This window comes from Terrapene carolina, unplaced genomic scaffold (assembly GCF_002925995.2).
Source record: "Terrapene carolina triunguis isolate 2854851 unplaced genomic scaffold, T_m_triunguis-2.0 Scaffold130, whole genome shotgun sequence".
NCBI lineage: Eukaryota > Metazoa > Chordata > Testudines > Emydidae > Terrapene > Terrapene triunguis.
The window spans coordinates 38,498,152-38,524,158 of record NW_020664481.1 but is presented as its reverse complement, the minus strand read 5'-3'; the positions used below and the strand labels follow the sequence as shown (position 1 = coordinate 38,524,158).

Below are 26,007 nucleotides of genomic sequence, written 5' to 3'. Positions count from 1 at the left end.
GTTTGCAGCCTGTTCAGTAAAGAAATAGCGTAGCAAATAAAGTGCAATTTAGGCAAATGAGAGTCAGCGTGCAAGATGCCTGTTTGGAAACCACAAGAATGATCTGTGTCCTTTACAAGACCAGACAGCTGCTGGAACTGCAGATCTGCATGTAACTATACAATAACAGAGGGTCATGTGTCTGGAGAGATGTGCTGTTTCCTGGTACACTGGAATATGGAGAAGCCTCAGGGCTTTAGCAACTTGGCACTGTGGTTCAAGCATGTCACCAAGCAGATATAACAGAGATGCCAAGGGTTGGCTGTCCTTAAGAGTAAGATTTACAGCCCCAAAGAGTGAGATTCAAGGCCAAAGAGTGAGACTTTCTTTTCAGGTGGCGTGTTAGGTCATTGCTTAAGACAGGGACTCTCATCTTTGGTCCTCGGCGACATCCAATAGTCCAGGTTTTTAATCCAACCTGCGCTTAATAGTTTGTTTTAAAATGTAAACTGCTAAATATTGCACATGAAACACTTAAATGTCTTAATTCATACTAAAGTCTAGGGCAGTGGTTCCCAACCTGTGGTCTGTGGCCCCCTGGGGTCCATGGATTATGTCTAAGGAGTCTGCAAGATTTAGACTGTAAACTGACTGAACAGCATTCAACTATATATACAGACAATAGATTTCCAAGGGGGTCTGCATCGCCATTTGAAATTTCCAAAAGGGTCTGCACCTCCATTTGAAATTTTTTAGGTATCCACAAATGAAAAAAGGTTGAGAACCACTGGCCTAGGGCACATGAGAATTTTATATACAATGCAAACCAGAGGATTTTAATAAAAACAATTATTTGCTGGTTGGAACAAAAACCTGGATGGTTGGAGATCCCTGAAGACGTGTGTGGTTTAAATTTTGAACTGTACTTTGCAGAACCTGCAAACTTTTGATCAAGTCCTGCTCATTTTCTGGGCGAACTCAGATTTTTTTGACCACACACGCAGGCGGATTAGGAGTTTGTGGGGCCCTGGGCCAGAGCAAGTGGGGGCCAGTCTCCCCTCCCAGCATCCTGCCGGGGTCCGGGGTCAGGGCATGGGGGCTTCCCCTGCTCCCCAGCAGGATCCCTGGGCAAGTGGAGTGGATTGGGGCATGCCCATTTTTCCAGGGGGCCCCCAATTGGCTGGGGCCCCTGGGCACAGGCCCCATTGGCCCAATGGCTAAGCCGCCCCTACACGCACATACACCGCCTCCTCTCTCGCCCATATAGAATGCCTGCCTGCCTGTAGTCTCCATGGTTACCACGGTACACAAGCTTGGAAAGCAGCTTTCCAAGCTCGAAGCCCTGTGCCTGAGGCCCCGGATGTACTGTTGTCTCTTGCAGCGCCTGAGTAATTTTAAATCTTTATATATTTACTCAAAAGGAGTGAGATAAGCTTAGGAATGTGTGTGAGTGAGATAGCATGCTAATGAGTGAGTCGCACACCCAATGAGTGAGACTTGACATGTCTGTATTCACAGGGAGGAAAGCGAGAGGAAGGGATATAGAAAAGATGGCAGAAGAGCATGGTTTGCACTGCACAAGGAACCTCCTGACGTTCAATCCACCAATGATTATTGTTGTAAGTAGTAGTATTCATCATCCAATATCTGTGGCAAAATGATATGAAGCCAGCTTCACCAGAAACCACTTGCTTTCACTGATGTTTGGAAGGGAGTGGAGAGCTCAAGAAAGTGAAATACTACTAGGGGAGGTGGGAAAGTTTCCAGCACTGAGATCTTATTTAATATTTCCAAAGACTTCTAAGTGTCTTCTCTAGTAGTAATATAATTTCTGATTAATAAAGACATTTTTGTCATGATTTAATTTCCAGACATTGGATCAAATCCAGACTGGATCAACTCAACAAGTATCTGTAGGCCTTAGAATTCTGTGCTTGGCTTCCCCTTGCCCCTTATTCCTGAGACATGCTGGGAGTACTTTTCTGTAGTACTTTTCACATTGCTGGCTGGTTGAACAGCTCCTCTTCCCAGCCTTGCCTCTTCACTGCCCGCTCTGACTGCAAGGCAGCTCTTCCACTTTGCATGGCCAGCACACAGCAGATGCTAAGCACATGCTGACCAGTGAGATGCTCCTCAGGGTATGCTTGTCCACCTGGCTCCCTTTACTCCTGCTACTCCCAAACCTGCCCCTGCAGAACAGTGCCCACAAAATGGCTGTGGTCCAGCTCTGGCCTAGTGGGCCTATTGGTTCATTTGACCCTGGATCGAACACTTTTCACTGCTCTGCCTCACTTTTCGAATGACACCTGCTGATTCTATTTCTATAGTTTCTTTGCACTCCCATTGTTTTTATTAAAGACTTTTACATTTTTCAGTAATATTTAGCCAAAATGCCAAAGGGGAGTTTCCAGCTTTATACTGATTTAACAGGGATATTAAGATCCCCTTTTATTAGATTACAAGTAAACAAACCAGCCAGCCAACCCACATTTGAATAATTTTACCAGTAAATTCTTTTCTTGCTTCCTTGGAAATAAAAAGAATCAGTTTACTGCTTTTAGGTATCTACAGACCCTCTGTTTCTGCCCACGTTACGCCAGTAACCCTGTCCACCAGCTCTCTAGCTGGAAGACCAAACTAAACTACTTTTAGTGCTTGTCAGAAATCATTTCTTAATTTAACAAAGAGGTAATTATTGAGCAATGGCAGCATTGTCAACTTCTGGGATTCATGAGTCAGCCCCCCCAAATCATGAGATTGGCTTACAAATCATGAAATTTTAAAAATAAATGTTGAGGTGGTTTTTTATTCCTGCCATCTGCTTTTTGAGCTTTTAGAGTCACATTTTCAAGATTTTCTTCATTACCACAAGGGGCTCTTTTTTAAAATGAAAGCTGAGATTTGCCCCATATCATCTGACTCCAAGAGGCTTTAACAAAAATACCAAATAACATGAGACTTATGGTAAAACTGGGAGCGTCTGTAACACTTGATGTGAAAAAACAAAACTGTGGCTACCTTTCTCTCAGGTTCCAAAATTCTCCTGACGATGCTCGCAGTTCCCCAGCATCCACAACACATGCCACACCCACAAGTCCAGCATTCCCCACTCATCACGCCCACTTTGCCAGCTCATACACATTTCGTTAACAAAGCATGCTAGGCAGTGTCAGTAAGACTCTTTACCACAAGTAGTGCATTGAAAATATTAATTTAAGTAATTATGCTATGAATATTTAACTGTTCAGTAATATTTTTGTCATTTATAATTTATTTGTTTACATTTATTAAAAATGGATTCTGTAGATATTTCTTCTGCCCTTTGTCAAATTAGTCAGGAATCTACATTTAGAAAATTATCTTTAAAATGTGGCTTTTTGTAATTTTTTTGCAGGGAGGAAGGGAAGAAATTCTGGCTGTGCTCCAAGCACAAAGTCCCTTTACTGCTCCACTGCTCTATTCTTCTCTGCACCTGCTGCTCCCCTCTGCTTTTCCACACCCTGCTGTTTTATTCCAGGCGTAAGCAGAGTGGCAAAGTGAAGTTGACAAGATCTCTGAAGCTCTCTCTGTACTTGATAAGGAGTCTGTCAATTGTACTTGGCTGCTTTGCTTGTGCATGGAGTTGGAGCAGTAGAGGTGGGGAGGCAGAACATAGGAGAGAGAGGAAGGAAAAAAGGGACTGCTATAGCGGAAATAGGAGAGCAGAACCTAGGACTAAGTGTTAGTGCAGTGTACTAGCATGTCCTGGCATAGTTCAATCCCTGCTATCAAGCATACAGTAATGATTAGCACGTAAATATCCACAACTGCTTCTTGGAGCAGCTTGTCCTGGAACCCACCAGGGGAGAGGCAATTCTCGATTTAGTCCTAAGTGGAGCACAAATCTGGTCAACTAACTTCAAAAAGGGGAACTACACAAAAATGTGGAAGTTAGTTAAATGGAAATTAAAAAGAATAGTCACAAGGGTGAAATGCATGCAAACTGCATGGAGATTATTTAAAAACACCATAACAGAGGCTCAAATGAAATGTAAAAAACTAATTAAAAAAACAGCAAGACGACGAAAAAAGCCTACATGGCTAAACAGCAGCATAAAAGAGGCAGTTAGTAAAAAGGCATCCTTTAAAAATTGGAAGTCAAATCCTACTGAGGAAAATAGAAAGGAGCAAAAACTCTGGCAAGTCAAGTGTAATAGTATAATAAGGTAGCCCAAGAAAGAATCTGAAGATCAACTAGCTAAAAACACAAAAACTAACTGCAATATTTTCTTTAAGTACATCAGAAGCAGGAAGTCTGTCAAACAGTCAGTGGGGTCACTGGATGATCAAGGTGCTGAAGGAGTACCTAAGGAAGACAGATTAGTTGTGGAGAAGCTAAATAATTCTTTGCATCAGTCTTCACCTTGTGGGGGAGATCCCCACACCTAAGCCATTCTTTTTAGGTGACAAATCTAAGGAACTGTCCCAGACTAAGTTGGGAAGATTTGGGAACAAATTAATAAATTAAACAGTAATAAGTCACCAGGAGCAGATGATACTCACCCAACAGTTTGGAAGGAACTCAAATATAAAACTGCAGAACTACTAACTATAGTATACAATCTATCGCTTAAATCAACCTCTGTCCCAGATGACTGGATGGTAGCTAATGATTTTTTAAAAAGGCTCCAGAGGCGATCCTGGCAATTAAGGCCAGTAAGTCTAACTTCAGTACCAGGCAAACTGATTGTATAGTAAAGAACAGAATTATCAGACACTCAAATAAACACTATATGCTGGGAAGCGTCAACATAGCTTTTTAAAAGGAAATCATGCCTCACCAATCTATTAAAATTCTTTGAGGATGTCAACAAGCATGTGGATCAGGGTCATCCAGCTGATAATAGTGTACTTGGACGTTGAGAAGGCCTTTGACAAGGTCCCTCACCAAAGGCTGTTCAGAAAACTAAGCAGTCACAGGCTAAGAGGGAAGGTCCTCTTATGAATCAGTAACAGGTTAAAAGATAGGAAACAAAGGATAGAAATAAATGGTGAGTTTTCACAATGGAGAGAGGTAAATAGCAGGACTTGTGCTGTTCAACATATTCAGAAATGATTTAGAAAAGAGGGTGAACGGTGAGGTGGCAAAATTTGCAGACAACTATTTTGAGTAATTTTGTTTTAAGTTCAAAGCTGACTGCAAAGAGTTACAAAGGGATCTTACTAAACTGGGTGACTGGGCAACAAAATGGCAGATGAAATTCAATGTTGACAAATGCAAAGTAATCCACATTGGAAAAATAATCCCAACTATATGTAAGTTAGCTGCTACCACTCAAGAAAGAGATCTTGGGTCACTGTAGATAGTTCTCTGAAAACATCCGCTCAATGTGCAACGGCAGTCAAAAAAGCTAACAATGTTAGGAGCCATTAGAAAAGGTATAGATAGTAAAACAGAAAATATCATAATGCCGCTGTATAAGTCCATGGTATCCCCACACCTTGAATACTGACTGCATGGTGTTCTGGTTGCCCCATCTCAAAAAAGAAGTATCAGAATTGGAAAAAGTACAGAGAAGGGCAACAAAAATGATTACGGGTATGGCACACTTTCCATATGAGGAGAGATTAAAAAAGACTGGGACTGGTCAGCTTAGAAAAGAGAGGATAAAGGGGGAATATGATAGAAATCTATAAAATCATGGATGGTGTGGACAAAGTGAATTAGGGAAGTGTTATTACTTCACTCAACACAAGAACTAGGAGTCACCCGATGAAGTTAATAGGCAGCAGGTTTAAAACAAACAAAATGAAATACTTCTTTACAGAATGCATAGTCAACCTCTGGAACTCATTGCCAAGAGGTGTTGTGAAGACCAAAAGTATAACTGGAATAAAAATCAGAATTAGATAAATTCACAGAAGATATGTCAGTCAATGGCAACTACTCACACCAGTCAGGGATGCAACTCCTTAAATCACCGACTGCCAGAAGCTAGGACTAGCTGACGGGCTGGATCGCTCAATAATTAACCGTTCTGTTCATTCCCTCTGAAGCACCTGGCACTGGCCACTGTCAGAAGACAGGATACTGGGCTAGATGGATTACTGGTATGACCCAGTATGGATGTTCTTATGTTCATCCAAGGATCTCAACAAACTTCATATAAAAGAATCTAAGATTCACAAGCCCTCTATAAGGTAAGTACAGTAGATATTATTTCTGTGTTGAAGATGGAATGCTGAGACACAGAGAAATTAAGTGATTTGCACACAGGACCAGAAAGCAGTTGAGTAGCATTTCACTCTGCCATGCATCCCATTTGAGAATATGAATTTCCACTGAAGAAAATGAGAGACTGCTGGCAGAGTAAGGTACTATTCGATGTGCATAAGTGTAACAGAATTAACCCAGGCATAGATCCCAGGTCTCCTGTCCTCCAGTCCTATGTTCTAACCACAAGATCACACTTTGGCTCCAGGATTGAGCAGTACTGCTCAATGTTTCCAACAGTATTTTTTTCTTCACATTTTCACTCTGTCTATTATAAAACTAATGAGGCAGACCCAGATTCACTCCAGGGTATGCGCAAGAGTCCCCAGTGGCAGAAGGCTATCCGGGGAATGGAGCTGGGATAGTGAAAAGCAGCTGCAACCTCCTTTATTATGGGGTGTGTTTAATGGGCCCCATGCTATCTGAAAAGCAGGTTGGTACCTGCCAGGGAGAAGGCATGGGCGGCCTAGGAGCGCACTGAATTAGTGCCGCTTGCTCTGGTGCCATGATGAGAATTCTGAGGAAGCAAAGCACTTCCTGTCCTTGGCTAGAGCACATCCTCCTCCATGCCCTGCCATACAAGGGGCTTAGCTGAAGCGTGGAGATGTCATTACCGCCTGTTCCGAATCTGGCTCATAATTTTATCTTTCAACTAGATTAGCATGAAGCTCAATAGAAAAAAACAACTCCTCTGGATAGTTGTAGCATATTTCCACACACTCTTACCTATCCAATCGGGACTTTAAAAACCTTTTCCCATTATGGCTAGGGCCCCACCAATTTCACGGCTGTGAAAAAGGCGTCACGGACTGTGATATAAGCCCTTCCCCCATGAAATCTGATCTCCCCCACACTGCTGGGAATGCCCCAGCGGGGGGCTCGTGCAAGTCCCGGCCGGGCTAGGGAGGGACAGGACTTGGGGCTGCAGGAAGCTCTGGAGCTGGGCAGCAGCCCAGGAGGTTGGTGGAGGTGGATCCAATCTCCCCCTTGATTCTGGGAGCGCCCCAGCTGGGGACTCCTACCTGTGAGTCCTGGTTGGGGAGGGACAGGACTTGTCCTTCCCCTGCACAGCCACTCTTGGGGAGGGGGCAGGGAAGGAGATAAATCCCATCTCTGGGTGCCTCCCCCTGCTGCAGGAAGCTCTGGGGCTGGGCCGCAACGCCGGAGTTTCCTGCAGCTGGAGGAGGCTTGTGGAGGTGGGTCCGATCTCCCGCTTGCTGTGGGGAGTGCCCCATCCGGGGGCTCCTAGCTGCCAATCCCGCAGGGCTGGGGAGGGACAGGACTCAGAACTTCCTCTTCACCTACACGGTTGCTTGTGGGGGGAGGGAGGAAGGGAATCAGATCCACCTCCAGGTACCTTTTGGGTTGGGACCCCCACTGTTACAACACTGTGAAATCTCAGATGTAAATATCTGAAAAGGTGAAATTGACCAATTTAAAAACCCTCTGGCCATGAAATTGATCAAAATAGACGTGAATTTGGTAGGGCCCTAATTATGGCAGCCAGATAAACAGCCACCCTTGTGAGGGAAAAGGAGCACCAGGGCATGAGCCCTTTGAATGCTACAGAGACTAATCACTTAGTCTTGCTGCTTTACAGAGGTGCCATTTGTGTGCCACCGTGAAGGTTCTGCCGCAGGTTCCATTACAAACCCTTATTTTCAGAGTTTAATAACTCGACCATATAAACTTGCTTCAGGCCGAAACTTGGCACTTAGGGTATCAGAGCAGGAGAGAATTTTGTTTTAAACAATTTTTCTAAAAAGTCTATTGTTCATTTTTATACTGTGATTGGGGAAGGAAAGTATGAAACCCCAAAATTGGGGGTTTCAGCTCCGACTGTGCCATGCTGCCAACACCAATCATTTACAGACAGGGCCTGATTTTCAAAGGTATTTATGTACCTAAATAGACAGGTAGGTGCCTAGGGAGATTTGTAAAAGCACCTATGCCCCTAACCCTCAATGCTAGGTTGAAAATCTGGTCCTTTGCCCAATAAACAAAAACAGTAGCAGAAAATAGAGAGCTAATACATCACACTCTTGTACTAAAAGCTGTGAGATTTTAAAAGTTACTCAGCAGACTTAACATGTTCCCTGCCCATCATTCTACCAGGGAGAGTGGTTTGTGGGCCCACAGAGGCCAGGGCTTTCCAACTATGCCTGCGTCCCAAAATCTGCAAGGAAATCCGACAGGGAGGGTCAGCCCTTCTGCACTGGTCTAAGGGGCCCCTCCCTGGCAGCAGAGCTCATTGAGAGCTGCTGTCACAGCATGACTGCCCAGAGCTGCTCCCTAGGCCCCAGCCATGGGCAATAAAGGGCAAGTTGATGCCAAAACTGTCAGCACTAGCTCTCACTTGACTTTCCACCTGAAATTCTGCAGATTTGCCAAGAGATTGCTGTCACTTTGATATGACTGTGCTTCTTATCCTTGGGCTGACATGACCTCCCTAACCATGGAGCCCCAACCATGTGATGGGCACACAGATAGGCTTCTACATCCTGAGCGCAGACTGGCAACTCAGATTTTCCATGATACTATACAGCCAAGGTAAGCAAGGTAAGAAAGGCTTTCTTGAGACTGGAGGGAAAGTGGCAAATGCTATATAGCCACTGATACCCATTGTGCACTCACCCCCGCCAGCATCCACTTGGTTTAGCTTACCTCCTTCTCCTGTAAGCAAATATGCTTAGTTAATTTAGGGCCATACTTTCAAGAATCTCAAACTCAGCCTCTCATTGTGATTCCACAATTTTGGGTTAGATGCACAAGTTCTATTGGAAGTCAATGCGATTTGAGAGCCTATGCCATAGGCACTTTTAAAAATCCAATCTATAAAAAACTCCGGACATAAATGGCCAAATGTAAATGTCTAAATACGGAACCTGATTTGTAGATACAAACTTTAGGCTTTTTTTAAAAATGTAACCCAAGAACATTTATCTTTCATTATTTAAAACTGACTTGGACAAAGCACCGGAGAATATTCTGTATAGTTCAGGGAGGAGGACAAGACAACTTACAAGGTAAGCGGTTTATCCATCTCTAATTTCTATAACACTGTGTTCTTGCCTTTTAACTTTGATGCTGGAATGCCATAGGAGTTTTTTGAGCCATATGCTCACATTGGAGTGCTTTTGAAGGATATTACACTCATTAACTATTAAGCACCTAGAGGAACTACTGGATCTATTACTATTACCTAGATTTAATACTTTATATTTTGCTGTGCAGGCAAGAATATCTATTTTTGCAATAGATCAGAGCTCTGATCTATTGCAAATATATATATATATTATACACATATATATACCAGCTCTGATCTATTGCAAATATATATATATATATATATATATATATATATATATATATATATAATCAACATGTATTTTTAAAAGTCAATAATCCAATGTAGCCATTACCATTCACCAAGCTAAGTAATTCTTAAGGTTCTAGGATGATTTTTTTTTATACTTGTGCCTTTTTGGGGGTGCAAGGAAGGAGCAAAGTGAGAGAAGTTATGGCTAAAGGACCAGGGTTCAAGGGAAAACAGTCTCTTTTTAAAGTTAGTTGAGAGTCCAGTTCTGATCTCATTTCCACCAGGTTTACCCTGTTGTAAATCTACTGGCTTCACTCCTAATTTACATCAGTGTAAGTGAGATCAGAATTAGGCCCTTTAGAATTAGCTATTCATCAGGAATTTATTTCAGATGTTTGTAAATTGAACAATAGTATATTTGTTCTTTAAGGGCCTGATTCTTCCCTCTTTACTCATGCATGCAGTAAGCAGTGGGACTATTTACAAAATAAAGCACCACTTCACGTAAGTAAAGGTGGCAAATTCAGGCCTAAAGCCTTATTAAACTAGATATTGTATATTTATGAGTTTATTTTATCAGCTATAAAAAAACTTCCCTAAACAAAACAGTTGGTAGTAAGTTAATTGCTGTATTATGGACTTTTTCATTCCTTTCAGTGTGTAACCATACCGACAAACTGGATAAGCAGAGAAACCAACAGACAGAAAGGCACACATTCTGTATATACCCCATATTTCTGCTATATTCATTTAGCTTTCAGACATCAATTACATTTGCACTCTAAGCAAAAGAAAGTATAACTCTGAACTACAGGGAGAAGTTGCATGTCTCCATAAAAGTTCTGTCCTCTGCACATTGCTAGCATCATTCCACGATTCTAGATAATCTTCATAACAGGGAAAGTGAAAAACTACCCTCCATTTTTCACTGATACTTAAATGTGCTGTATGGGTTAAGTTGTAGCTTAGTAACATATGCATAGTCACCCTCTCCTCCCCTGTATCTCACTTAGGGCTCAACCACTTATGGGTTAGAAAGTATATCTAACCCAGGAAAATTATCTGCTTATTCCAAAATATTATTTTTTATTATTATACAAATGTATTTATTAAATGAACTAATGATAACGTCCTTTTGTTAAGCCACAGAGGAGGTGCATTACAGTTTGGGCTACAGTCGTGCAAGCAATCCCACCTTGCACTTCCACGATGCCTCATCCCTGGCTTGGACAGACCACTTATGGGGATAAAATAGTTGTTCAGTTTTCAGGTCCATTCTGTCCTTAAGGATGTCAGTTATCATAGAGGTTTCTGTGACGTGGACACAAGTCCACTGAGAACTGGATTAAGAGCATCCACTTATTTCATCTACTGGAGATCACTGAACAGCCACATAAAGCAATCTGGCACTACTTAAGGGCCCCACTCAAACCAATGACTTACATCTATTTAACAACCCCCTTGAGCCCTGTTTCAGCAAACTTAACTTAGCTGGGTGGGCTTCACTCACACTAGTAGTATTGTTTAAAACAACAGCCATATTCTGCTCTAATTTACACTGGTAAAACGTTGCTGGTTTCTATGAAGTTGTACTGGTGTTATGGACTGCAGAATGCGGCCTGTCATATCTACTTCTGGAAGAACTGCCCTTAAGGGAATAAGGGCTGCAAGACTGGGCCCTACACTATTAGATCTTTAGGGCAAAGAACATGATTTACTGTCAGTCAGATTCTGATTGCAGTTATGCTGGTGTACTCAATGGATAGAATTGGAGTTACTTTGGATTTACACTGGTGTAACTGTGATCAGAATCTGGCTCTATGTTTGCAAAGTGTAATGTAAATTAACAATTCTTCTACCCTTACTCCCGCTGACTAGAACGTTTCTCTGGAAGTAGTCCCATTACTTTCAGTAGGAGTGTTTGGAGAGTAAGGTACTAGTCAGGAAGAGTAAGGGGGATAGAATCCAGCAGCTCCAGCGGAGTTCTGCTTTTATGGTATGTGTATAATAGGTACATGTGATCATTCATCTTATTTTTTCCTTTTAAATTTATCAGTTTAATATTCAAATTACTAAGTATGTGATATTTTGATTTCCAACAAAATTGCTTTTTCCAGTATAAGAGTCTGATCTTTTTGCTCTCTTTGACTCTTTTTAATTCAATCCTAATTGCACTTTTATTCAAGGAATTAGTAAAGATTAAAAAAAAACAAAAAAACCCTTACATTTGTTAAAAATATCATTTTAAATGTCACTGTCCTCACTGCTCCACTTTGATCCTCATGAGAGTTCTTTGTCTTTTATGTTTCATTAACAGAGAATTTATTCTAAATATGGGGTGTAAAAATCAGTATTGGAGTGATTTTTTAAAAACCAAACAAATCCTCTAACTACCATCTTCACATTCCCTAGTCTCCAGAGGGCCCTATCCTGCAGGAATTGCATCTTCATTCAAATTCTGTGGCAGCTGAGGGCACTCAGCACCTGACAGGATACATTTAAAGATGCACAATTCAAACAAAGCATTCCTGTCTCTTACAAACCTATTACTGCTATTCCTTTAAATAAACCAATCTGGAGCAATAAAGGCCCAGAACAAACACCCAAAGAATAGCAAGCTGCATCTGTAGCGTCTCCAAAACCAGGTTAACTTTCTTCTTTTTTACTACAGAAACTTTCATCTAAGCAGGAGATAATTAAATCATTATGATTAAGATTCTCAACGCTGACTGGAAGATTTACACACAGCTTCCATTAACACGGCACTGCTGGGCCCTTCGGGAAGCTGGGGAACATGAAGATATTAGTTTTGTTTTAATGTTAATGGGAGCTGTGAGTGAAATCTTTGCCCCAGTGAAGTCATTGGCAAATCTCCCATTTCAGTGGTGCCAAGATTTCACCTTGTGTACCTAACTGGTGCAAGTCCTGTCCCTGCCCATCCCCTGCAGGTGTACAAGAACCCTAGTTCTGCCCGGTGCAGTTTTGCTGTCTAGCAGGCGGAAGGGACTGGATTCTAGGAGCCGCACGGAGCTGCTTATTTCAACAAGTAAACGGTGCTGAGTAAATGTTCTCCTGATATGCTAGCTTCAGGCAGGAGTATGGGTATGGCTGGTGCCTAAGGCTAGAGCCTTCCATTTTTAATCAAGCCATATACCTTTTTCTGATTCTTTGAGCACAGATACACTAGAGGAGCAACTTTCTCCTATGATGCTTTTCAGCATAGCAGAGCATAAAATCTCAGAGATTTCCAGTAGCAACTCAGTTATATATGGGGCCAAATTCAGTGGGGGGGATAAATGTAATTTTACATGTTGAGCCCAATTCTGCCTCAGTTGCACAGGTACAAGTCCCTCTGATGTAAATGGGACTTACACTTAGGTATCTGGGTGCAGAGGTGGCTGTCAGTCAGTCACAAAAGCAGTGCAGCGGAAGAGCACTATAACTCACATTCACTGGGCATTCAGTGGGTGGGCAAAACAAGTGCAAGGGACACCAATTTGGTAAGTTAGGATTCTAAGGATGGTATTAAAGTAGGAAAACATGCTTTAACTTACATTCTCTCCCTTAGTTGCTTTTGCTGCAGTCCATCCGTTCATCCTTTTGGTGTGTAATTTATACTAATTCTGCACAACTCCTGAACACCAAATGTGCATGTTACATTAGGCTACGCCCAACATGTAACTCACACCTCCATTTGTGTCCCTATTTATCCCAGTTTAGCCCAGAGAATTCCATAAGAACTGTAGCTCCACTTACTGCAGACACCAGATGGCTGAACATGGCTACTGTTCTCTGCTCATTGGTGCTACATACATGTGATCCGAAAGCTGAGTCTATCCCTAGCCATCTATATTTCTGAATCAGAGTTAAGTTGGTAAATTAATAATGCTCCTATTTATTTTTACATTTGGTTAAGTTGTATTGAATTTTTTTCAAACTGTTCACCTAAAGAAAATGAACATGTCCAGAATGATCTGTAATATCATAGTCTGGAGAGGGAATACAACCAACATGGTCCTTATTTCCACATCCAGTGTGTCTAGGATCATTTTGTTTGGGAATCTGAGCGGACAGCGGATGACAGACACAACCCAAATGGAATTCCCAATGGATTTTTTTTGTTACTGCTGCAGGATGAGAGGGGGGAACTTAGTCAATGAAAGGGAGGGGTCGTGAGAGGTGTGCCATGGCTATACTCCAGAAGAAAGAAAGACCCTCCTTCTGTGAGCTGTTGGTAGGCAGGGTCATATACGGGGCAGGGTCACTAAGGAAGGAAGACTACAATAGATCTGCTACTTAAGAGATGTGGCTCCCATTCTTCAACTTGATGAAACTTGAAAGAAATCAAGTAAAAAAAGCCTTGAGCCATTGGCCTGAGTGGAGTTATTCCAGATCTACTCCACGTAACTGAGAGCAGAATCTCACTGCTTGGCCATTTCAGTGTTACTGAGTTGTTCATTCTTAACATGAAACAATAGATGCATGGGTTTGATTCTGGTCCCACTGAAATCAAAAGTAAAATTCCTTTGACTTAATTAGGAGCAGAATCGGGGACATCATTTAACCATCAACCCCTTCTCCCCAAATAAATATAATTAACATTAAAATGGTAAAAAAAATGTGCTTATTCGTTGGAGTTTTCTTACAAACCAACACTGGATTTTTTTTAATGCAAGTTTAAAAAGCTATCATTAAATCTTTTCTTTATTCAATTATAACATAAACATTAGTGGCCCAAACTCTGCCCTCATTCATACCCACACAACCACAGTGACATCAATGGGCCAAATTCCTCCCTGGTGTAACTCCATTACAGTAGAATGACACCAATCATGATTTTGTGTCAGTGAGGTTATATGGGATTTATGTGAGTGCCAAATTTGGCCCAGTGCCTCCAACATCTTTCACCTTTCCCAAATGCAAAGCTTCAGCCTTTGGTGTAGATAATACTGGTGCAATTCATTGGCCGGTGGAAGGTAAAACACCTGCAGAACAGTATGACACCAAAAATGTTAAAGATTCCCTGAGTTTTTCATTATCTACTTTCCCAAGAGAGAGATTTGCTGCTGCAAAAGCCTCTATAGTTCTAAATGGATTACCTGCCAGCACTGGGTAGCATCTGCACTCCATTAGAACACAGACGTAACAGGAGCCTGTCCTTTGGACTGTGATTCCTTCGTTTCAGCTTTACGTTGCAAATTTCATTTTTCCAATTCTTGCCAACCGATCCTTTTTGTGTATGTGTATCAACATTTGCTGCATAATAGCCTTCCACTATCCATGTGCAGGATTCCTTTCAGATATTGATTTATGTGGTCCTCAGCAGATAAAAAAGCAGCAATTTTAGCCTTTGAACTCATACCATACTGCAGTAGAGTGAAAGCAACACAGTACACGTGAACCCTAGAATACCTCTGCCTAGCCTATGTATCCTGTGCACCAGCTCTAACAGGCAGACTGTAGTAACACCAATTGCATCAATACAGAGTGAGAGTGCATACATGCTAGGCTAATGACCATATTGCTTGAGAAAATTGCAAATAAGAACAAATCAAGGAAACACTGAATTTTGAATATGAAAAAATAATGAAGAATCAAAGATTAGAAGCCAGAGAGGGTGACCTACATGGATTGAGCAGGTGTTGGAAGTCAGTAACTTTTGAGATCTAATTCCTGCTCTACTGTGTCCCCATCTGTAAAACAGAGATAGTGGGCCATATTCATTCCTTATGTAACTATTGATGTCAATGGAGCTGTACTAGGGATGAATGTAGTTCAATAATAGTTACCGCCTGAGATATCAGATAAGGGGCGTCAGGAGTAATTACTTAATGTTAGTAAAGTCCTTTGACAATGTAAAATGCTAGAATGTATGTATGAGGGATAGCTATTGTTATCAATTTATTATTAAATTCATATGGTAGGGAAATCTGCCCAAATCAGTAACGTAGGGGTTAATGTTGCTTTAGCTGTGTTAGCTAAAGCCTACCCTGTACAGAATGTTGTGACTAAGTGCTCAATAGATCTATACTCTCACACTCTTTCATTATTTAAATCTTGTGTCTGGCATGCCTACATATTTATTCAACTGAAATATGCATTTTCCTTTTAAAGGTTTTATTAACCCATGAATACACTGGGCCTGATTCTGATTTCACTTATACTGAAGTAAATTTGGAGTAACTCCACTAAAGTCAATTGAGTTATACAGGGGTAAAGTTTATGTAACCTTCAGGACACAATTCCTTTTGGCCGCACACCTAAAACTTTCGTTGTGACAACCGCTGGAGCCAAAAGCAGCACCTTAATCTAATTTCCAAGTTCTGTTTATTTTCTTCTACACAGAATAATGGGACATAACCCCCCCTGGTGTAACTCCACTGAGTCAACAAGTTACAGTAAGGTTGAAATTGGCCCAATATATTTTGCAGGAAATTTTTTTAAATAAATGGGACAAATCCTGGTCCCACTGAAAAAAGCAACAGAGAGTCCTATGACAGTCCAGAGACAATGGCAAAACTCCCATTGACTTCAGTGGGACCAAGATTTGGCCCAATGGACCAAATTCATTCCTGGCTTACCTCCATTTACTTCAGTAGAGTTACTTTATGAATGAATACGGCCCAATAGCTTTTTAAATCTTAGCTTTCATAAATGAACACATGCATGTAGGTCACAATATATATACACAGAAAGACACCTATAGTAATCACCAGTGGGATCATTAAAATAATTAAGCGAGGCCTAGAGACAAATTCATTTCATATTATGCTCCTTACAAAACATACCCCTCATCTTCATAGTCCAGAGAGTGTATTTTACAAACATTCTAAGGAGTTAATGAAATATTACTCTAAGTAGACTTTGCCTGCGTGCCATAATAGGGTCTGTATAAATCAAAACTTGACTTGTGTGGACAAATGGCAGTGAAATACATTTAAAGTCCAAATATCAAGAGGTAGCACCACTTTACTGCAATTTTACAGTAGTTGACTATGACCTCAGGATATGATTTCCAATGGAATGCCACTGTAGCTTCATTGTTACATAACTCCTCCACATGGGATGTGGAGTGTGCTGGATGCACAGCATTAAAAGAGAAACATCAATAAAGGAGAATCCCCTTTGTTTTGAGTATAAAGCCATTGTAACTGTGTAACAATGATCACAGACAGAATACTTTACACTGTTCATCAACATGAAAACAACCTCTACCTGCACATGAAAGCTAGAAACAGTTGCTTCTATAGCATCCCGTGGGAGAATTTTCTCAAACTATTCTGCTCATGCTGATGCTATTCATGCTCCACTTGCAGTGCTATGTAAACTACTGCATCTTTATTCTGTGCAGCTGGTGCCACTGTGAAAGGGTAAGACGGGCATCCTGGGTAGAGGGAGCCAGAGAAGGAATGAGGAAAATCAGTATAATTCCCTGAAGGACAAAGAACTGGTCCAACTAACAGGTATTTTACAACATCAGAATCGGTAACAAGTCAGGATGGCACCATGAGTTGGATCCCTTTACTTCCGTTGTCTGGAAGCTCTAACAATGCTTTCCAGAGCTCTGTCTGGAACCAAGAGCCTGCTGGTAATGACACATTTTTTACACAGGCAGCACTGCAAGGGAATTATAAAAGAGATGGACAGAGAGACATTTGCATTGCACTTAACCACAATCAAGTTGTCTGTTCAGGGAAAATAAAAATAGAGTAGTTGGACAAAGAAGACAAGGCTAGCTGATATCTGCACCTAATATGCTGGAGATACTGCTCAGCGCTGATCCTTGCAAAAGTATTACCCCATAACTGCTCCCAAAGGTTGTGTGAGGTAGAGCTCTTTACTGAGTGACCATTGGTCATGTCAGGCAGATCTGTCTAGGAATGCTTCTTATGACTAAAGGAGCTCTGCATAATCAGAAAACCACCTAGATTGTCCTTCCCAATATACTGTTCAAGTTGAACTGGCAAATAAACTTACATGAATGTTTAAGCTTCTCAAATTCTATTTTTAGAGCAGCCCATGAATCGCAATATAGATACAATTTTATGTTCAGAAATCAGATAAGCTTGATCACTGCTATCGATGCCTCACCGTTATTAGCTTGTTTTCCACCCCACCCTCAAATAACATGACACCCATTTATGCCAATGATCTCCAAGTAACCTAGGCTTGGATAAATGTTAATTTGGGGGAACATGATTAGCAGAGACCAGATAAGTAACTTTTTCCTTGCAAATTCCATTAAATGCTCTGAGTAAACATCATGCCTGTAATTCACTCATGAACAAAGCTCCAGCGCTGGGATCCAGTTGATATGAGTTGCACTCCCATGGGGTAAATTCTCATCTCGGAGGCTGGCAAAAGTCCCCTCGCAGCAGGTTCGGCTGTGTACGGAGGGGCCATGCAGGGGGGAAACACGTTTTGCATAGCACACAGCTCCGCATGGGCTCCCTGCATGCCATCAGGGCAGGGCAGATCCAGGTCTGAAGAATCCACTCTTACACAGATCCTCCTATTCTCCCCATCTCACAGAAGCACGGCATTAAGACTGGGGGACCACTACAGCCTCAGCAGAGTAGCTTCCTGGGATAAAGGACGAAGATTCCTTCCCCTCCGCATTGTCCCAGTGCCCAGCCCAGCTACTCAGGCTAGGTGCTGGCTTGAGGATTTTGCCCCTTATTGCAAGAAAGTGAGAGGGAGTGTAAAACAACTGTTCCAAGCTGTAATTGTGTCAGTGTCACTGTTTTCTTTTCACAGAGGCCAAATCATGTCCTCATCACCATGGAGAGATCACACAGTGCATTTCTGCACTTCTTGTGCTCTGCAGAGCTCCGCGCTAGCCATGTAGCAGCATTAGAGGCACGTTTGGAGGAATGGCAAGGAAATGCTTACTAAATCCATTACACCTCAGCATCTGCCCCTAAATTGTAAGGGTGTGTGGAGCCCTGACTGTGTATGATCATATTGAATAATATTCTGCACATATACAGCTCCTTTCATATGAGGATCACAAAGCATTGACATGAGAAAATTAAACCTCACAACGCTCCTGGAAAACATTATTTTATATATGGGGAAACAGAGGCACAGAGAAGCTAAATGACTGGATTAAGTTAAATTACTTGCGTCAGAAACCCACCAACAGAATTCAGATGTCCTAGCTTCTGGAATCAGGCACCTTTCCCCTCATTCTTCCCATGACTGTAGCAGCAGCAACAGGGCAACTGCCAGGATGCAGCCACGCTGCCTCAAGCCACCAGGTTGGGAGTGAGAATTCCTTTCCCCTCTCGCCAACTCTTAATCACTGTTAAATGCAACCTTCCTTTTCTATGGTTTTATGCAGACTTTTTGTGGGGGGCAAGCACCATATGACCCTAAATTGGCCTTTGTCCTGCATAACTGTACCTGACAGAATTCCCCTGGAAGCCAATGGGACTTTCGCCCAAGTAATAACAAAGTCAGAGTCAAAGGATTTAGTCCTAAATGTGTGTGAATGAAATAGCACGTTCCTTCCATAACAGTGAAAATTCTAATGTTAATCCAACAGAAAACTAGGTGCACGGACATCAAACTGTGAACAAAAACTTTGTACACTTTTAACTGCTCTCGTCACAAGCTTGCCTGAAAGAGCAGAACTCCCTATGTTTTCTTGTAATAAGGGGAAGTAGGCAAGTCAGTGGAAACTTGCCTTTCAGAGTAAATCCTGAATTTCTCTGCCACCCAAAAATGTAACCTAATTTGTAAGTGTGCAATCTTTATTCCATATTCTTGCCTCCTGCTCTGCTGAATGTTTGTAAAAGTGTGGTTCCTACCTCTTTATCAGCGTTTTAACTGGATTCTGCTGGAAATTAATCAGCTGAGGAAAACTGATGTAAGAGAGGAAAGTAACTGCAAAGTGGAAATTCACCTAAAAATATCCTCTGGGTTTGAGCTTTAACGTTCATAAGTTTTAAGTTCATAATGTGTATTAAAAATAAGTAACCTTGTCCTGCAGTCCATGCAAAAACAAAATGCCCATTATGGAGTTTTGTAGGCATATGGATCAAACTCGTAAAATGTTTGCATGTTGGATAATATACTATGATATGTATCCGTACAGAGTAAAAGCCCAATTCTTAGAGCTCCTCTGAGGTCAAGGAGAGCTTTATCACTGACTAAAATGGGAAAACTCACTAAAGGTGAAATTCACAGTGGTTTGGACGGTCTGCCTAAAGTTCTTTACTCTGTTTAAACCTCTTAATGGGTCTGCCTGGGGGAGAGGTGTGAGCTCCAAGGAGGAACAAAATACTACATGCATACCGTGCAGGTACACTGACCCACAAGTAGACTGGTGTGGAGGGAGTGTGGAATAGCCAGGAAAGGAACATAGTATCTATAACCATGATGTTCCAATGGCTCAGAACTACTGCTCAGAGGGCACAAAGGGGTAGCAGATGTTATTCTAGCCTATAGGTTTGAGTATTAGCCTCACAGACTGTTCATGGGAATTCCATCCCCACCCCATTTAGTTCCCTGACTAAAGCCTTGAGCTTGTGTGGGAAGGGGTGAAGTTCAGCCCACTTGCATATGTCCAGGATGCTTCAGTGTTTTGCTAATTGCATATAATTTCCATTTTCAGTTAACACGGCAATAATGTCCAAACGTGACATGAGATTAGCAAATAAATCATAACAATGTGACACTAACTTGTTTGTGTATACGCAGAAATGTGAGATATTCTCAAATGTGAAAAATCTGTAAAAGAATATATCCCACAACACATCTAGATGACACTGATTGGGACAAAGCCAGTGAAAAACCAAGACATTCAAAACTGAAGCTAGCACTCCCTTCTTAGCTTATGTGGCTATGGGGGAAAGAAGCACAAAGGGCTTTAGGTAAGAAGAGAGGGCTACCACTGTTCCCACTTACACTGGCATGCAAATTTTCAGTAACTCAGCTTTAAATTAAAATTTCCAGATGTTTCTTCATTTGTGCCACAAGACGAATATTACTGAAACCTAGGAGTTTTTTTAACGTATTTAATATAAAAGAACAAAACATATATTTAATGGAAGGATATACAACAAATATTAGTTATCTAAGGATGTTTCTGGGAAATGTATTTAGCTGGTACAGAAGAATAAACTAATAAAGAGTGCACTCCCATCCTACCAGATAAATATTAGATTTAGTCAGAACATAGGACAAAACATTTCTGGAAAAACGTGTCCTTTTAAAAAAAAAAATTGAAATTCAAATTTCCACTGAAAAAAAAAACAGTAAAACTTTGAGATTTTGACTAATTCTAGTAAATATGGACTTGGGATCTAATCCTGCTCTCATTAAAGTCAGGGCTTTGGCAGCTTTTTTCTGTACACAGTGTGCATGTGATTGAACATTACGTATAATAATAGTTGTACAATAAGGGCCTTTTCTTTTTTAAAAGCTATCCCATCCTATTAGATAAATAAATATGTATAATTTTCAATTCACTTTATGTACATGCTAGAGCCTTCACAGCTTTCGCAGTCTGTCATGGAAATCTGTGTTCAAGTGTCAATGTGTGAGAGGGCTGCATTAGAGGTAGTCTGGGTGAAAACATGAATGAAATTTCTAGAGGAGCTGGCTGGCAAATATTAGTAACTTGTCTGTTTTCTTTGACTGTTTTATTTAAATATGCGACATGGACTGTGGGAGTGCATAAGAGTGTCTTTCTTTTGCATGCCTGTAACTTAAAACTATCAGTGTTAAGACTTTATTAAACATAAATGAATGGAATAAAATTAATGTGAGACACTCAGTATACAGATCCAGCCAAGGTAGAATGTGAATCTCCTTGCACATCCAAAACTCTTAATAATTTCAATTATGTTTTTTGGGGGACAAGGAATACAGGATCATGCCCCTAAATTGTAACTCTCCATTAAAACAGGTTAATAATGGAAACACAGAGATAATTTTACACATAACTGTCATATAAGTATATCTGTTCCTTATTTTTTTGGAATGCTGGCATATATCTTTGAGAGAGATACGATAGGTGAGATAGTATCTTTGCCTTTATCCTTTGAAAGGCCAACATATTTGTTTATATATTGTTTCTGTCGGTTGGAAAAAATATATTGTACCATAATGAGAAATGCAGATTTACAGTGGCCATTTAATTAGTATCCCATTTGTCACACTATTAAATGCTGCTGCTTCTTTTGCTTCTTCAAATCACATACCTGGTACAGATGAACGGGTCATGGCACATGTGCGTTAAACCTCACTGTGGAGGAGTTGGTTTCTATAACAGAGCTAAATAAGTTCCCTTGCAGGGAGTGCATCATGTAGCCTATGAAAGTTTACAGCAAATGATGTGACTAACACCTTTTGGGCCTGATCTTGCATTCTTTACTCATGAAAATTCACTCATTGGAGCAAATTCTCCTCTTAGTTGTGCTGATATATGCAACAAAGACTTTAACAGAGTCACTCTGAAATTACGCTGGGATAACTGAGTGCAGAATTTGGCCCACTGACTTCAAATCATTCACTAGCTCAAATCACTGACTACTCACATGAGTCATGGTTGCAGAACCAGGTCCTTTATTTTCATGAATTACAGCTGAAACACATAACTTATGAATGGCAGAACACAGCAAAGCCATGAGTGGGCTGAGCACAGTCAATTCTACCAAATTACAATGAGAAATGTATCACACTGTCTGCTGTCAGGTGTAATTTATCTCATACCAGAAGGGTGACTGAAAAGCAGGTATAGGCAGGAACTTACCATGCCGACAGTTGTTCTTGTTAGGCCTGATCTTGCAAGGTGTTGAGAATGCTCAACTGCCAGTGAAGTCAATGCAAATTGAAAATGTTCAGGACCTTGCAGGATCAGGCCTATTATAAGTACAACTGAGGAATAAATATGACAGAATGATTTTTCCATTTTCCATTAGCATGAGGTGTGTGTGTGTGTGTTTATAATGTAAATGATAAGCTAAAAGTATATTTAGGATTTCAGAGCATACAAAAGCAAATAAAGCATGTAATGCAAAAACCCAGGAAAATTATCCCCTACACTTTAATTTTTAGGGTGCTGAAACTTTATTTTCTGCAACTGTATCAAAGAGTCAGCAAAACATATGATATCCACCCCTATTCGGCAAAGTATTTAAGCACACATTTAAGTGCTTTGTTGAACCAGGGCCTATAAAATTTGATTAATCTACAATACTTGAAGCTCTTATGAAATGTTGATAGCCAAACTGAAAAGCATTTAATACCTTGTATAAATAAACCAAAAAGCTCTGCATGTGTGAATATAGCTGTGCCTCCATCTGTGGCCACACATAAGAACATAAGAACGGCCGTACCAGGTCAGACCAAAGGTCCATCTAGCCCAGTATCCTGTCTACCGACAGTGGCCAATGCCAGGTGCCCCAGAGGGAGTGGACCAACAGGCAATGATCAAGTAATCTCTCTCCTGCCATCCATCTCCATCCTCTGACAAACAGAGGCTAGGGACACCATTCCTTACCCATCCTGGCTAATAGCCATGAATGGACTTAACCACCATGAATTTATCCAGTTCTCTTTTAAAGGCTGTTATAGTCTTAGCCTTCACAACCTCCTCAGGTAAGGAGTTCCACAAGTTGACTGTGCGCTGCGTGAAGAAGAACTTCCTTGTATTTGTTTTAAACCTGCTGCCTATTAATTTCATTTGGTGACCCCTAGTTCTTGTATTATGGAAATAAGTAAATAACTTTTCCTTATCCACTTCCTCCACATCACTCATGATTTTATATACCTCTATCATATCCCCCCTTAGTCTCCTCTTTTCCAAGCTGAAGAGTCCTAGCCTCTTTAATCTCTCCTCATATGGGACCCGTTCCAAACCCCTAATCATTTTAGTTGCCCTTTTCTGAACCTTTTCTAGTGCCAGTATATCTTTTTTAAGATGAGGAGACCACATCTGTACGCAGTATTCGAGATGTGGGCGTACCATCGATTTATATAAGGGCAATAATATATTCTCAGTCTTATTCTCTATCCCCTTTTTAATGATCCCTAACATCCTGTTTGCTTTTTTGACCACCTCTGCGCAGCGCACTGCACGGACATCTTCAGAGAACTATCCACGATGACTCCAAGATCTTTTTCCTGACTTGTTGTAGCTAAATTAGCCCCCATCATATTGTATGTATAGTTGGGGTTATTTTTTCCAATGTGCATTACTTTACATTTATCCACATTAAATTTCATTTGCCATTTTGTTGCCCAATCACTTAGTTTTGTGAGATCTTTTTGAAGTTCATCACAGTCTGCTTTGGTCTTAACTATCTTGAGCAGTTTAGTATCATCTGCAAACTTTGCCACCTCACTGTTTACCCCTTTCTCCAGATCATTTATAAATAAGTTGAATAGGATTGGTCCGAGGACTGACCCTTGGGGAACACCACTAGTTACCCCTCTCCATTCTGAGAATTTACCATTAATTCCTACCCTTTGTTCCCGATCTTTTAACCAGTTCTCAATCCATGAAAGGATCTTCCCTTTTATCCCATGACAACTTACTTTACTTAAGAGCCTTTGGTGAGGGACCTTGTCAAAGGCTTTCTGGAAATCTAAGTACACTATGTCCACTGGATCCCCCTTGTCCACATGTTTGTTGACCCCTTCAAAGAACTCTAATAGATCAGTAAGACACGATTTCCCTTTATAGAAACCATGTTGACTATTGTTCAACAGTTTGTTTTTCTATGTGTCTGACAATTTTATTCTTAACTATTGTTTTGACTAATTTGCCCGGTACTGGTGTTAGACTTACCGGTCTGTAATTGCCGGGATCACCTCTAGAGCCCTTTTTAAATATTGGCGTTACATTAGCTAACTTCCAGTCATTAATGTCATCTTTGCAGTGTGGGCTAATAGTGCTTTTCACTATTACCAGCTGTCTCACTCAGCAACACATATCCTTTTCTCCTACACCAGCTCAAGACCCAGAATCCCTCTCTCATCCATAATAATTGCAAAGGCAATTTATAATCTCATGGAAAATATTCCAGAGAGCAATGAAAACAAAAGGTTTTGTGACTTTATCTCAAGAACCAGAACATTGAATCATTGGGAGTTTTGCCATTGAATTCAATGGGAATGAAAGCAGGCCCTCCTGAGTAAAGAATGGGATAACCATTTATGTCAACTCGAACACTGAAGGAACCCAACTGGCAAAATGAAACAAAATAACCAGAATCTGTCTCTCTTTAAATACAAAATGTGTGCTCTGATACCGCTCTACTACATATCCCCTCTGTTTGGTTTTCTGACTGAATGATGTTATTCAAACTTTAGAATCTAAGGGTCCAATCCTGCAAACCTTTACTCATATGAGTAGATTCACCGAAACAATGGGCAAGGATTACTTGAGTGAGAACGGGTTTGCAAGTTCAAGCCTTAAGAGATAAAGCACATGCAAATGCAAGACAAGACATAACAAAATATCACACAATACACTAGTGTCTGACCAATAACTGTTTTGTACTTGCAGCTTAAAAATCAAGAGGAATACACTTCTGTTGGTTCAACAAACAGAAGTAACAAATCTGTATTATAAGCCAAAACCTCTAAATAAAATCTGTGCATTTATTTTAAACATATTTATATTTTGCAAGTTACACAGTTGAAGTTTCTATTAAATAACTCTGATATGGGGCATATTTTTTAAAATGTCAGCAGTGATTTTTTTTAATGTGGAAACAGATGTGCTATTTCACTGCAACTGCTGCATATTCTCTGTATTTTCTTTATACTGTGAAACATCCGTCTGTTGTTTTGTTATAAATCTTTCCCCACTGGATAGATTTCTTCCTTGTAATTAAATACTAGACTGAAGTCTTGAAATAGATGATCTCCTGAAAAATCATGTTGTTTTTTGCCTAATTTTAAAATACTGGCATTTCAATTAATGTTCCTTTTCCATGGACCATTTCAGTGCACTACCTAGCCTTGGACTGAAATCACAGCCATATGTTTTATGACATCAGAGGCATTTCAAGGTGTCCCCATAAATGTCATTTACTGCTTGGGAAACTGTCAAATCAGTGCAAAAATCCCTAGTTCTTCTGAGGGGAAAATACTTGAACAAAAATGTAGCTTTATACAGCTCCTTTATACTGAAAAGGCTGTCCCTTTGAAGAAATACAGGTCATGTTGACAGCAGAACCTCTGACAACTAAACTGCTGACCTGATTCCTGGTTTGCATTTGGGATCAAAACTGCTTTCTTTAGCCAGTGTGACCAAACACCTTGTACTGTGCATCTCATACTTCCTGTTGTTCAGATGTGAGGCATTTGACCCTTAGACAGAATAAACACATTCTTATAAGCAAGCTATGTTATTCTTCAATCTCAGAATACTAATTTTGGCGGATTTAGTTACAAATCTAAAGCTAACAAGTAACTCTTATGAGATACTCTGACGAAT

General features: G+C 40.7%; 1 protein-coding gene across 8 annotated transcripts in view; it reads right to left on the bottom strand.

The window, feature by feature from the left end:
- KCTD15 (potassium channel tetramerization domain containing 15) overlaps positions 1-26,007 on the bottom strand; it is a 59,458-nt gene that overhangs the window by 25,222 nt on the left and 8,229 nt on the right. The gene's annotated exons all lie outside the window — the stretch shown is intronic.